General features: G+C 34.2%; 2 protein-coding genes across 2 annotated transcripts in view; one reads left to right on the top strand and one right to left on the bottom strand.

Annotated features, from left to right (window-relative positions):
• The window catches only part of AVEN (apoptosis and caspase activation inhibitor), an 86,030-nt gene that overhangs the window by 42,424 nt on the left and 30,491 nt on the right, over nt 1-13,115 (bottom strand). The gene's annotated exons all lie outside the window — the stretch shown is intronic.
• Nucleotides 7,571-13,115, top strand: part of CHRM5 (cholinergic receptor muscarinic 5) — a 44,434-nt gene continuing 38,889 nt past the window's right edge. The window contains exon 1 of the mRNA XM_040067739.2: nt 7,571-8,064. The gene's annotated coding sequence lies outside the window, so the exon portion shown is untranslated. The remainder of the gene's footprint in view (nt 8,065-13,115) is intronic.

The following is a 13,115-nucleotide window of genomic DNA, read 5'->3' as shown; positions in this document are numbered from 1 at the left end:
ATGAATAAAGAAGATCTTTCAAAGCATTTCTAGCAAAACCTTTTAACTAAGATAAGTTCAACAGCTCCAGAGAACTGTCTAACAGATTTCAAAGAAAATGTAGACAGACTACAGTTTACCCAAAGCCTGCAATATTAAGCAACTCCTTTCCATGACTCCTCTCATCTAAAGTAGATTACTGAAGAACAGCACCAAGCTAGGATTCTGTTCAGATATTTACTCCTATGAAGACAGTTGGAGAGATAAGACAGAGTAACTTCCCACAGCTATGAAGTCTGCTAAGGATGCAAAATTTTCCATTAATTTTTATTTATCACAGAAAGGACAAAATCTTTTACAATGGGAATCACAACAGGACACAGAACCTAGAAAGCAACTAACCCTTCATGCTTAAATTTAAAATTAATCCTCCAGGTCTAAGAAGTCTCAGAAAATCAAAGCTCCATGAATTTAGGGAATGGGGAGGAAGTAAAAGGAAAAACTAACAAAAGATGATAGAAGTACAAATGCATACTTCTGTAAAACCTAGAAAAATAAATGCCATTTGCAAATACCATAATAATGTAGGACTTTCAAAATAATTTCTTTATGGAGCAGTTAAGTGGGTTTTCTTGCAACATTACAGGGTTTTGGCTGTTAAGCCTTATACTCAGTTGGGAAAAAACTCTCAAAAGCAATTTTCTGAATATGATTTCAAAGGCATGCTATAGAAAATGGCTAGCAATTAAACCAATTCTGACAGGGAAGTGGAAAACACATTAAGAAATGAAGCAATAAAAGGGCAATGGCGTCTTCAGACACAGGATATCCAGGCTGAATATTGCACCTGTCTAGAATGACAGTCTATGCTGAAGGCATCAATGAACTTTTAAAAAACTATTTCTATTTCTCAGTTGAGAAATACCTACAATTTTTCTTCAGAATAAGATACACTTAAACAAATACTTTCTTTCATATTAGGATGATTAAATTAGATATATTTTCCTTTAAAAGTAAAAACCAAAGAAATCTGCCTTTGAAATGAACAGCTGTGATTACTACAGACCATTCAAATCAGTCTTTTAAAGTTACATGTTGTTGCTGATGTTTTACAAACACCAACCAAGGTGATACAAATGCTGAAATAGCTGCCACTATATCTTATTACAGTGAAGTAGAACCATAGATTAACTAAAGAAAAAAAGAACACACTTCAAATTTAAGTAATTTTATGTAATTGAAGACTTCAATTCAAAGTAAAATAAAAACAAATTGGGATTAAAAAGAATATGAAAATTTTGGGCTTTTTTTATAACATACTGTTATGCTGTCTCCTACAGCAAAACCACATAATTTTGTTTTAGGGGCAAGCGTCTTGCAATACATCTGGCAATAAGATAGGCAAAAAAAAAAAAAAAAAAAAAAAAAAACAAAAAACCAAAAAAAAACCAAAACAAAAAAAAAAACAAAACAAAACAAAAAAAAACCCACACCACACAACCAAAAATCCCATGAATCCTCACAAGTATGTGATTCATAATTATTCAGGGTAGCAAGTTTGTGCTGTGCCTTGTAAATTTTCCTGAAATAAATGTGTTTAAATAAAACCCCCAAAATCTATTTGGGTGAAATAAAGTCTTGAAACAATCCCTTTATCACAGGCTTAGCAGAATCACTCAAGGAGTTACAGAACACCTTCGGCAAGTTATGCAACTGCTTTGATACATTTCCCAGGTTAAACAATTTCCAGATTTCAGAAAGTTGTATTGTAGTTATGCACAATGCCTTGCTAAAATTCTGTAAGAGGAACTGCATCTACGATGAATAACTGACTTTTTCCAGTACTAGAAACAGACTCACCCTCTACTTCTTGCCTTTCAAAAATCGTCCACTATTTAACATTGCTAGTCTTTATTTAACACAAAAATAATTATAAAAGTATTGAAGATGTCAAACACTTATTTCTTAATGAGAAATGAAACTCTGTTATTAAAAAGGTTATATTTTTCCTGCTTCCCAGAAAAGCGCCATGTTCACACTAACCTTTTAACTAGCAGGAACAGATGGGTCTAACTGGATACAGGCGTGATGGGGCATTGTGGTAGAGCAAAAGAACATGTTGATTCTCATACCTCTGGCAGATGGGAAACAGTCAAAATTAATTTTAGACTAAAAATGTTTTGCTGCTTCTCAGTAAAATAAGAAAAGAAAAAACCCACTTGGAACAATATGCTATTTTATACATGCCATCAGAGCTCAGACAACAGCAGCTTTCAAAAAGTTGGTACCATACATTAAAATCAATTACATAGACTTACTGTATGCCATTTTTAAGCTTGTGAATAAATTAGAAATTCCTGAAAACAGTAGCTTATATGGAAGTGCTGACACAACCTTAACTACAGCAGTAAATGTGCAGCTATTATGAAGTTGTTATGGCAACTAGAAAGATCAAATTGAGAGAGAAAGGAAGAATATGCATAAGCAAAACTTAAAAAGTCTTTGACACTACCCCCCACAAACTCTTCCCAAATTTGTGGTCACAGCGTTATTGCTCCTTACCTTTACCAAAGAAAACAAACAAACAACTCCCCCACACCAAGCAAACAAACAACCCCCCCGCCAAAAAACCAAAAAAAAGCAACCAAAAATCAAAACCACCAACCCCCAAAAAACCGCAGAACTTTCCTTTAACACAGGTGAGGGGTAGAGCTGACAAAATAGTGTAAAAGCCAAAACACATCCAAGGTCATTATCCATTTTGTTCATGAACAGTCTAAAAAATAGAGTCAATTGAAAGATATCTGGCCAGCATCTGATGAGCACATATTCATCAGACATCACAAGTTAACAAACAATTACACAAAACTATTCACTCTTCAAAACAGTTCCATAATTTGTTACCAATCCGAACAGTTTAGTAACAGCAACCTGCTGTAATTTGGCTGAATCAAACAGACAGTACATTCACAAATACTTTTCCATTAATTAAAAGGTAATTAATTTGAATTACAGTTGAAGCTCATATATTTGTGAAACAATCATTACTTACCCTTCCTAATACTGTATTAAACAAAAGCAGAAGTCTTTGGCTGTTTCTAATATTGAAATAATGAAGGAAAAATGTACCAAGGCAGTCAAGTTTTAATACCTTTTTAATTTTAATACAAAAATGCTCGAAGTCTGATTTCCAAAACAAATTCATCAGAATCTGTGTCAGCACACTAGTTACCCTTCTCAAAAAAATAAATTAATAGTTTACTTGCAAGTGTAATTCTTGCAAAATTTCACCGAATAAAATTTCCAACAAAATATTAGTAGCAACCAACAGCACTAGAAAGAATGTTAAATTATCTTTATTAGGAGTAGTGGTGTACATTTTTATTACAGCATCCAAATTCATCTACTAGCAACACTTTGATTAGAAAAGTAGGAAACAAACTACTTGTTTGTCTTTTCAAAGAATTTCATATTAAAGGCAATTTGTCTCAAGTCTAGTTTTACCGCCATAACTAAAATCTAGGAAACACAAAAGCCCTCAGATGTCTGACATGATAAGAATTGTACTAAGTACTTTTACTCACTCATTTCCTAGGTAACCAAAACACCTTTTCTTCTAAGTGATCTCATTCCATTTCTCTTTGAAGCTTGTTGATTACACCATTTTCTAGACTACAGGAAATACCTACTTAATGAGAAGTTAATCACTTTTAAGAAATACCTAAGTATCTACATTCACTGAGAGCTAGTAGATATTACTGTTAAATTCAAAATAATTTTAAGATTTAGGTTGGCATGTTCTTAAGTCAAAAATTATTCAGTGTTAATTATCCAATTGATTTCAAAATCTTAAAACTTTGAAGACTTTTTATTTTTAGACACAACGTATTCTATATTAAACAGTGAAAACCACAATTTTGCAGATGAACTTCATTTAGCTGGAAAATATTCCACTGACAAAAGAGAATTATTTAATCTGCAGTAATCAATAATTATTAATATGAGATCACAAAATACACACAACGCTCCTCCCCCCAAAAAGGAAAAAAAAAAAAAAAAAAAAAAAAAAAAAAAAAAGAAAAAAAAAGGGATAAAAGAAGGTAAAAGAGTACTTTGTTCACAAAGGCAAGAAATACTTCTAGGCAACAAAAGCAGAAATAATGATGACATTTTCTTCAGAACATTAGTTCTTCAGCAATTTAAAAATTCTGATAAATACACCATTTTACTCTGAAAAGCTAGTACTAGTTATCAACTTGCTTGAAACAGGTAATCTTGCAGCTCTCTAAAAGCTGAATGACGATATTCAGAAAAAAGGTAAAAAACAGGATTTCCATGTGTATAGCTGTTTGTTAGGTAAATGGTAAATATTTGATAAAATTCTCAAAACGAAAATGCTTAGAAGTGTTCTCTAACACTACGTCTTTTTTTAGGGTTTTTTCAAATTCATTTGCAGTGCTAACGTTAGTGATTATCACGCATTTTATAACTTGTAGAAATGGTTCATTGAGATCTAGCTTTACTGATTAATCTCTCATTCTTACTAGAAAAAGGGTTTTTTCCAATATATTTGACAAATTATTTTCATACAGTGGGGGAAATACTTGGCCTTTAGGACTTGAAGAATTCATAATTATTAATTGGGAATGGACTAACACAGATGATACACGGCTTATTACTATTTGCAAAAGAACTAGCTTTGATACTGTAAATGCTAAATATCACTGTGAGATTGCAATGTCATTTCAGTGAGCTTTCAAATCAAATGCTCACACACTTAAAATGCAAAATGTTTTTAAGAAAGCATTCTGCTCACTTATGCAATTTTTAAAAACCACTCTTCTTAAAGCAGGTAAGTACATTATTCACCCTAGATCCAATTTTCAGGTGCAGAGTTTCAACTCACTGTTAACTAAAGCTTTAGAGTAGTTTTTTGTGCATAAGAACACTCAAAAAAGTAGGAACTGAAACAGAAGTTGGTCCAAGTACGGGACTTTTTGCCTCACTACGTCACAAAGTTATGCAGAAGACAACACTCCTGTGATCCAAATGAAGCGGAGTAGAGAGATGTAGTCAGTGCCCTGTGATTCCTTACTGCTGGCTCAGAGGTGTGAGAACTTCATGTCAACTGATGTTATTTACAGATGTGGCATCCCTCATCAGGCCACACTGTGAGTCCAAGATAACCAAACTCTGCAAGGAAGTTTCCTCCAGTGCAGCACTGACTGTCATGCAGTAGATATCCAGTCACAAGATGGACTATAGGCCCTTTGGAGTGCTCAGTAGTGCGTGCTCAAAGTTTCTGCTATGTCGGACATACCAGCAACATTCTCCACCACAGATGCTATATATCCACTGTAGTCATGCAGCTTATATATAACTTATTCCTGCTGCAGATTGACCAAACAAAAGAGATTTTCAGAACACCATGCTAAAAATACAATTCTTTGTGCTGCATTCAAGGTGGAAAATTTTAACCACCTTCATCTTCAGTGTTTGAATTCTTAACACCAATCGTGTCTTATCCCAGACTGAAGCTGTACATTAAGATGTCAGAATTATTGTCATCCCCTAGATTTTAACATGCTGCTTTATCTGAGTTGCCCTCATCTCCAGGTATGAGACAGCAGAATACTTTTGATACTAACACACAGTTACTAATGCTCAGTTTACCTTGTCCTGAAGAGGGGAAAAAAGTGGGAGATAGATAGATAGATAGATATAGAAATTATTTTTTGCTTCAGGACTTCTTCAGGGGATAATGACAGCATAGATATTTGAGTCCTCTGTTTTGGGATTTGCAAAGGGGGAAGCAGACCGGGCTAGTGTTTGTCTCCCAAAAGGTTATCTGAGAACACAAAGGTTGTGCCTTGTCAGATTCCAGTTACTTGGAAGGTTTTTATGAGAATCAACACTTTCATGAAATATGCTAATAAATTTAGGATACTTTCAGTTCAGCATGGGCACCAACTCCAGGCATAGATTGTATATGTGAAGACAGAAATCATGAGAGAGAAAGTGTTAATATTAATTCAGAAAATATGCCTCATTCCAGTACTTTCAGCATGGACTTTATATCATGTATCCATTGTATCCTTGGCAACTCGACTTGTTATCTAAAGAGACAACATTGACAATTTAGATTTAAAGTTACAGCCATCATATACTTCTAGGCTTGGATTTGGTCTGGAGCTAGATGGAATGCAAGGCTAGAGAGCAAAAATATTCCAAAAGCTATTTGATGTGATATAAAGGTATAACAGTCTTCATGATTTTCGACTGGATAAATTAGAAAATGCTTTACCCAGATGCTCTCCATCATTTCATAATAAGGAAGATGAAGGTAAGTTTTCCTCTTCAGAGGACAGAGGTTCCTCAGAGTAAACAAGTACAAACCAGCAGAAGCAGCCCTTTCTCCCATCTCCTTTTTTGTGGGTGTTATATTTAACCCTGGTTTGAAAGTAGCTATCATCTTATCTCTTCTTCACCTTCAAGGTACAGAAGGAAAAAGAAATAAATTGATTGTAAACATTATCTTGTTAATATTTTTTTAAAAAGTTATAATAAAGAAGATTCTGAGAGGAAAAAAACCCTCTATTTTACAGAAAAGTTCTAAACATGGCATTATTTGTCCCACAATCATCATATGTTGCCCTAAGCAACATTGATATTGTGAACGAAGATTTTATCCATCATATTTTATATTTATGATGGCTTATGTACTTTATGCTACTGAAGTGAGTTCTTCAAAATATATTTTTTTCCATATTAACCTCAAGAGAGCAGTTCCTCATCATTAAATCAGACAATTAAAATTTCTAAATTAATTAGAAACGGATTTGTGAGTGTCTATGATACAAAGTATGTGTTGAGTTTGAACACAATCTTCATAAAGAAAGTCCTTTGAAAAACATTTTTTTGAAAAGTTGTTTCCTTTTGCAGGGGAAAAAAAAGAAATGTGTGGGTTTAATCTATAAATTAAGTTATAAATGAAAAACTACAAGACAACAGCCAGACTTCCCAAATGAAAGGCTACATGAAGCAAACAGAAACGATGATTTTTAAAGCAGATCTATTTGAACATCTTTTTTATAAAAAGCTGGCTTTGACTAGACCTTAACTTGACTGGAGTTTTTAACCCTATGAATGACATCCACACTGTCAAAACAGCTCTGGTCTGTTTTACCTTATCATATCCCAAAACAGCAATTTTTTTCCTGGTTTGTTTCTTAATGACAAGCTTTTAAAGCACAGAGAACCTATCAAACCTAGTATTATCATCTGCTGCTCTTTTCTTCTAGTACACGCTGCCGTCCATCAGCAGAAATAATTAATAGTTCTATTATGTATGAAAGCATCATCCTGTCAGTTCAGTGACTGGTTTGAACAGCACATATCTGCCACTCATTGATGCCATGCGTGCTCGCTGTCCTGAGAGATGACAAAACACTACACCCTTTAGGATCTTTTTTCCTCTCTCTCTAAAGCAGCATTTCACATCTGTGTCTGACAGAAGCATGAGGAGCTGAGAGAGGCAGACCTTCATCATCCTTCACAGAATAATGTTGCATGGATTCAAAGTTAAGACCTGATGTCTACTGATCCTGTATATTTCCTACAAAAATCCAAAATGTGGAGGCTACCAAAATATGTAGGGAAATAACTTTTCAGTGTTGGAATAGCACCAGAAAACAGATGGAATTTACTGGATATCAAATATTTTAATGATTTTTTTTAAATGGGTGCTAAATACTTGAGTTAACTGGGGTCAGTGCAATTGCCTTTTTTTAATATTTTTTGGTGGGGAGGGAAAGTTCACAGGTCCTTTCTGTTACCTGATCAGGGAAGAATTATCAAAAATCCTGAATGTGGAAGAACACAGATGCTGAAGATACCTGGAAATAAACTGGAAACAACCAATACCACAAGAGCAAAGCAGCAGTGAACAAGAAGACGCTGTGGAAAAGAAATCACAAGACGAGAGTGCACAATGCATTTCAAATAGAAAAAAGCTTCCTATCTGCTGAGTGAGTCTCAGTATATTCTGACAGAGCACAGACAAAGCTTCAATCAAGTATCTCCTAGGTAAGTTTTTATTTCATATACTGCTTTGATTGTTTATCACATCAACATATACTTTAATGTATTGAAAATAACTCAATTTAAAATTCTTTATGCTAACACTGAAGTTTAAATTAAATTACAGATATTAGATGTTCTTAGATTTCCTATACTGTAAAAATAACATCTATTTTTTGATATTAAGGTTATTCAAAGGAAAAACTCTTAAATTATGTCTTGACTTATACCAGAGTGAAATATTTCCTAAGATTTAAATCCTTCCAAATATTTTAATACATATTTCCATGCATGGCTGTTTAAGAAAGATATTTTTTAAAAGCTACGCTTCTGTTAATAGTAGCACAAAACATTTACTGCACTTCATTATGTATTTAATCTGGCAAAGCAAACAATATTTTGCACCACAGCAGCAGATGTAAGAGGATATCTTTTATTACAGAATAATAAATCTCTGTTTATATAAAAGAATATTAAATAAAGCTACAAGTGTTGATCAGTTATTTATGAAAGGTAAACTACAGCACAATAAGGAAACAATACCATGTTAATGCACCCCAAGGTACTGTGTCAGAGTGTCAATAAGAAGACTGGACATCTGTCCCCCAGTTAAATTATAAAAAAGAAGATGCAGCTTATCTCTTTTTTTCCCACTGCTTTACAGCATTCATATGAGTCACATAGACATGAATTCAACATCAAATAGGCATGCAAAACATTTCAGAATGAGATTCTAACATCTATAAGGGATTAAGAAATAAATGCTATACCTTTTAATCAAAAAATTACACTTAGATGTCATAGAGAAAGATACATTTGCTCACATACAAAAACCACCAACAACCCTTGAAATTAAAAAAGGACTAAGAATTTTATATCATTTAACATACCATTTATACTATCACACTGGTCAATTTTGTAATCAATAGCAGCTTTGAAAAAACACATCTTTGCTGCTGCTGTTTTTTTTATTGTTTCCGCACAATTTTTTCTACTTATTAAGATGCAACATTTATTCTTCTAGCTTTAAGTATCTCCTCTACTTCTCTCTGTATCACTTCCCTTGTTTTTATTTAGCACATCTGATTATATGATAATCTTATTTAATATAACCTTCAGTTCATTCTGGTTTTTTTCATGTTTTGCTAACTTACTTAATATCTCTCTTTCCTGATCCTTGCTAAAGACAGACTGATTTGCCATTCACAAATACCCATTATGAATCCTTCACTTGTGCACAAAACATTTGAGGATTCTAGCAAGTGTTAGAAAACTGAACTTACTGGCCAAAGACTGGTAGAATAGTATGAGACTAAAAAACTCAAGAGTTGATATGAGACAACACTCATGGTAGTATAAGGAGTCAACAACATACTCCTAAAATAATGGCAGGATATGTGAAACAACTTTGCAAGAAAGGGATCAGCTCATGCATATTACTGTGGTATATTTTGGTATCTGAAACTTGTTCTACAAGTCACACTTTTCACTGCCATGGAAGGGGGGACAACCCATTTCTCTAAACACACAAGTCTTCTGCTTAATACAGGCAAAACCATTTCTATTATTCTAACCATTTTCCACTTTCCCATATCCTGTATTTAACGAGAACTTGACAGAATTGTATCTAGTGCACCCATAACTCAGCCATTTTGTTGTTGACAGGTTCCAGCCCTCTGTATTTCCCGAGTTTCTGTCCTTTTCTCTCTCAATCATTTCTTCCCATGTCTCACTTATCACCCTGACCCAGCAAGAATTCATCCTGCCTCCACACAGCTCCTATACAGCCTACACTGCTACTCTGTCTCACATCCAACACACCAGGAAAAAGTCATAAGAGAGGAAGTAGGTTCTGTACAATATAAACTGAAATAGTATGGCTGTAAGTTTAAATAGAACCAGATCATGATTTCCATAACTTGAACCATCAAAGCCTACTACAAACCAATAATATCTGCAACAAGCAGCAAATGCAGTACAGCTTTTGTCAGCTGATTTCAGAAGACAGCTTTGTATACGCTGGATGTGGTTCAGAGTTGGATATTAAAAAAGAGAGAAAAATAAGAATTGGAATTCAGCCTTTATTTCTCCAAGTACTGTTCTAACACTAGAAGTTTTGTTAACCTGAATGTTTTCTGAGTTTTCTGCCGTCTCTTTTGTAAAAGATACTGCTTATCATGGCTTAAAAACAAAACAAACAACCCCCGCCCCCCAAAAAAACCACCACTCCAATCACTAAACATGCCAGCTAACCAACATCCCCATTTAAGAAAAATCAGGTGATTATTCAAAGAAGATCTCAGAGGCTTACTCAAAATCTTGTGTTTTAGAAGCTTCTGAACTGAGAACTGCAGTTAGGGTTTTTTAAGCTCAGTTGTAAATATGAGAGGGCTAAGAATAAGTGGAAAGCTTACTTGTAGGAAGAAGAACTGGATACAACTAATATTTTTTTCAATAAGTAATATTTTTAAAGGGTGGATTTTTTCAGATGTATTCATTAATAATATTAAGTCATCAAGATAAATGCTATTTTTATTTTAAGTGGATTATTTCTCTCACTTATCCTCAAAGAATTCAGATATATTAACTAAATGAACAGTTTATTATTAGTTTCAAAACCTAACCTTCCATGCAACGAGAAATAAATATCAAAGAATCACAGAATATTATGAGTTGGAAGGAATCCACAAGGATCATTGAGTACAACTATTTGCCCAGTATAGGACCATCCCCACGAATCACACCAGGTGCCCAAGAGTCACGAAGGATTTTCCAAAATGTGTAACTATGTAAAATCTTTTCACCTGAAAGGAGTAAGTCAATATTTATTTTTCCACCTTTATCATAATTGGTTGTTTAAGGATCACTAAGCAACTGACAAGGATATCTTTTCATTTCCACTCTGTATTGAGTTGTTTGTATATGTGAAATGAATAAACCACATCAAAAATAACAACAGGCAATTGTTCAAAGAGAGCACATCTGCTTAGCAAAACGGCACATGTGGGACCCTCTTCCCAACTAATTCAGCAAATAACAAATAATAAAGTGATAAAATACAGTTTAGTAAGTCTGTTAAAAATTATGCGAATTGGACACAAATCAAAAGTGCCAACTGCCCATTCTGGGCAGTTATCAGCTAAAAGAATTCCACAAATAGGAGCACAGGCTTGGAGGTACATATATTGCTGAGCTGTTGGCCTATCTTCTTCATTCACTTTCACGACTCTCAAGACTACTAACTTACAGGTAAAACATAAGATAGATACACTTTTACACTTCCAATCTTTTATTAAAAGAACTTAAACAAGCTAATAGAAAGTAAGGAGCAAAATCCAGAACTTATGCTTCTATATAAATCACTGATGCAGTAAGTCCATTTCACCTTGAGCTACAAATGAACACAAAATTCACAATGGTCATTCATGTCTCTCTCAAGCCCTTCATTAAATTATCCCATACCTCCAAAAATTACTTTTAATGAGAAAAAGGGAACTAAAACACTTCAAACCATTTACACTATAAATACACGATGGTAATATTATGCGGTACTTCCAACCCCGTGAAAAGACCTATCTCTCAAAAAGCCAAACTGAATTATATTGGTTATATTAATATATATTTTTCATATACATTTCACATATATTTTTTCATTTATATTCATATATAGAGAGTTGGTTTGGGGTTGGTTTTTGTTGTTGTTTTGGTTTTTGTTTGTTTGGTGTTTTTTGTATAAACAAGCAGAGGCAGTTGACACAAAACCAATTTATGGCTACAGGAACAGGGTAGATATTCAGGCCTCTATCAGTACAAACTATGACTTAAAACAGAAGCACAAGGTCTTACAAACATGTATGGCAGATTTAAACTGCTTTGGGAAGAGTCTAACACGGCAAAGCAGCATCTGCATAGAAGGAAGCTTTTTTACAGCAGATGCAGCCATGTGTTCCTGGCAACTCAAAACCTGCAGCCCAACAGCCTCGACATACATCTGCTCAGCTCATTCCTCTCTCTGTGATACCTGGTCCTTGACAAGTATTAGGTCCTGCAAGGGCTGCCTCCTCACTTTAAATCTTAATTAACCAAATCCTTTATCAGCTTTTCCATTTTTTTTTTTCCCCAGAATCCACGGATCTACAGTTATCTAAGTAGTTCTATTTGATAGCATTTTTTCACTTCTAGAAAGATAGTCCCTAGTGTGTTTCGATATTAGTGAAACTATGAGACATTAAAAATACCCATTTGTATAGTCTGCCTTAATGAGCAGTATTGATGTTTTACAAGGAATTCAACTTGCTATTCCTCCGCTACATATTTATATAACAACCAGTGGTGAAGCCATCAAGCGTGTAAAAAATCTTAAAACTACAGAAAAGTGAATTCTTTGCAGGACCTTCCAAAAGTTTTGAACTGACACCATCTCAAACTTTAAATATTAATTTAGTGATTCTGTAGCTTACAAACAAGGAAGAAAGAAGCACATTACTTGGAAAGGTCACACCATATCCATCAGAAGCTCCATACAGCCCCAGAATTTAGTTTGGTATGGGGTATTGCACAATAACCAAGAGCATGAGTCTATAGACAACTGAAAACCGGGTACACACACAGGGATTATTTCCTCAGAATTATTCTGCCTGCCTCTAGCTATTTGCAGTTCAGGGATTTTTTGAGAATGAAATAATGTCTTATTTATAAGATAACCCTTAAAGTATTTTTCCAGCTGTTTTTGAACCTGCAAAAAAATGCAGTTTCCACAAGATCCTGTGACAAATTTCCATATTTAATTATGAGTTACACCAAAAAATACCTTTGCTTTGAATTTGGTACCAGATAGTTTCATTCAATACTCCTGACTTCTACCACTAGCAGGGACAATAATAATTTCTTAATTATCATATTAATTCTTCCGTGGTTTCACAGAGGGTTATGGCATACTGTTCTCATCTGTCTTTGCAGCTGAAGACTTCTATTTTACTCTACTCAGCAGGTCAACCTTCAGTCTGTGCTAGTCCATGGGGTTATTCTTCCCCAGCTGCAGGATCTTACACTTATAT

Source organism: Hirundo rustica, chromosome 6 (genome assembly GCF_015227805.2).
Source record: "Hirundo rustica isolate bHirRus1 chromosome 6, bHirRus1.pri.v3, whole genome shotgun sequence".
NCBI classification, from domain to species: Eukaryota; Metazoa; Chordata; class Aves; order Passeriformes; family Hirundinidae; genus Hirundo; species Hirundo rustica.
Note: the sequence above shows the minus strand (reverse complement) of the source record. Positions and strands in the feature narration are given on the sequence as shown.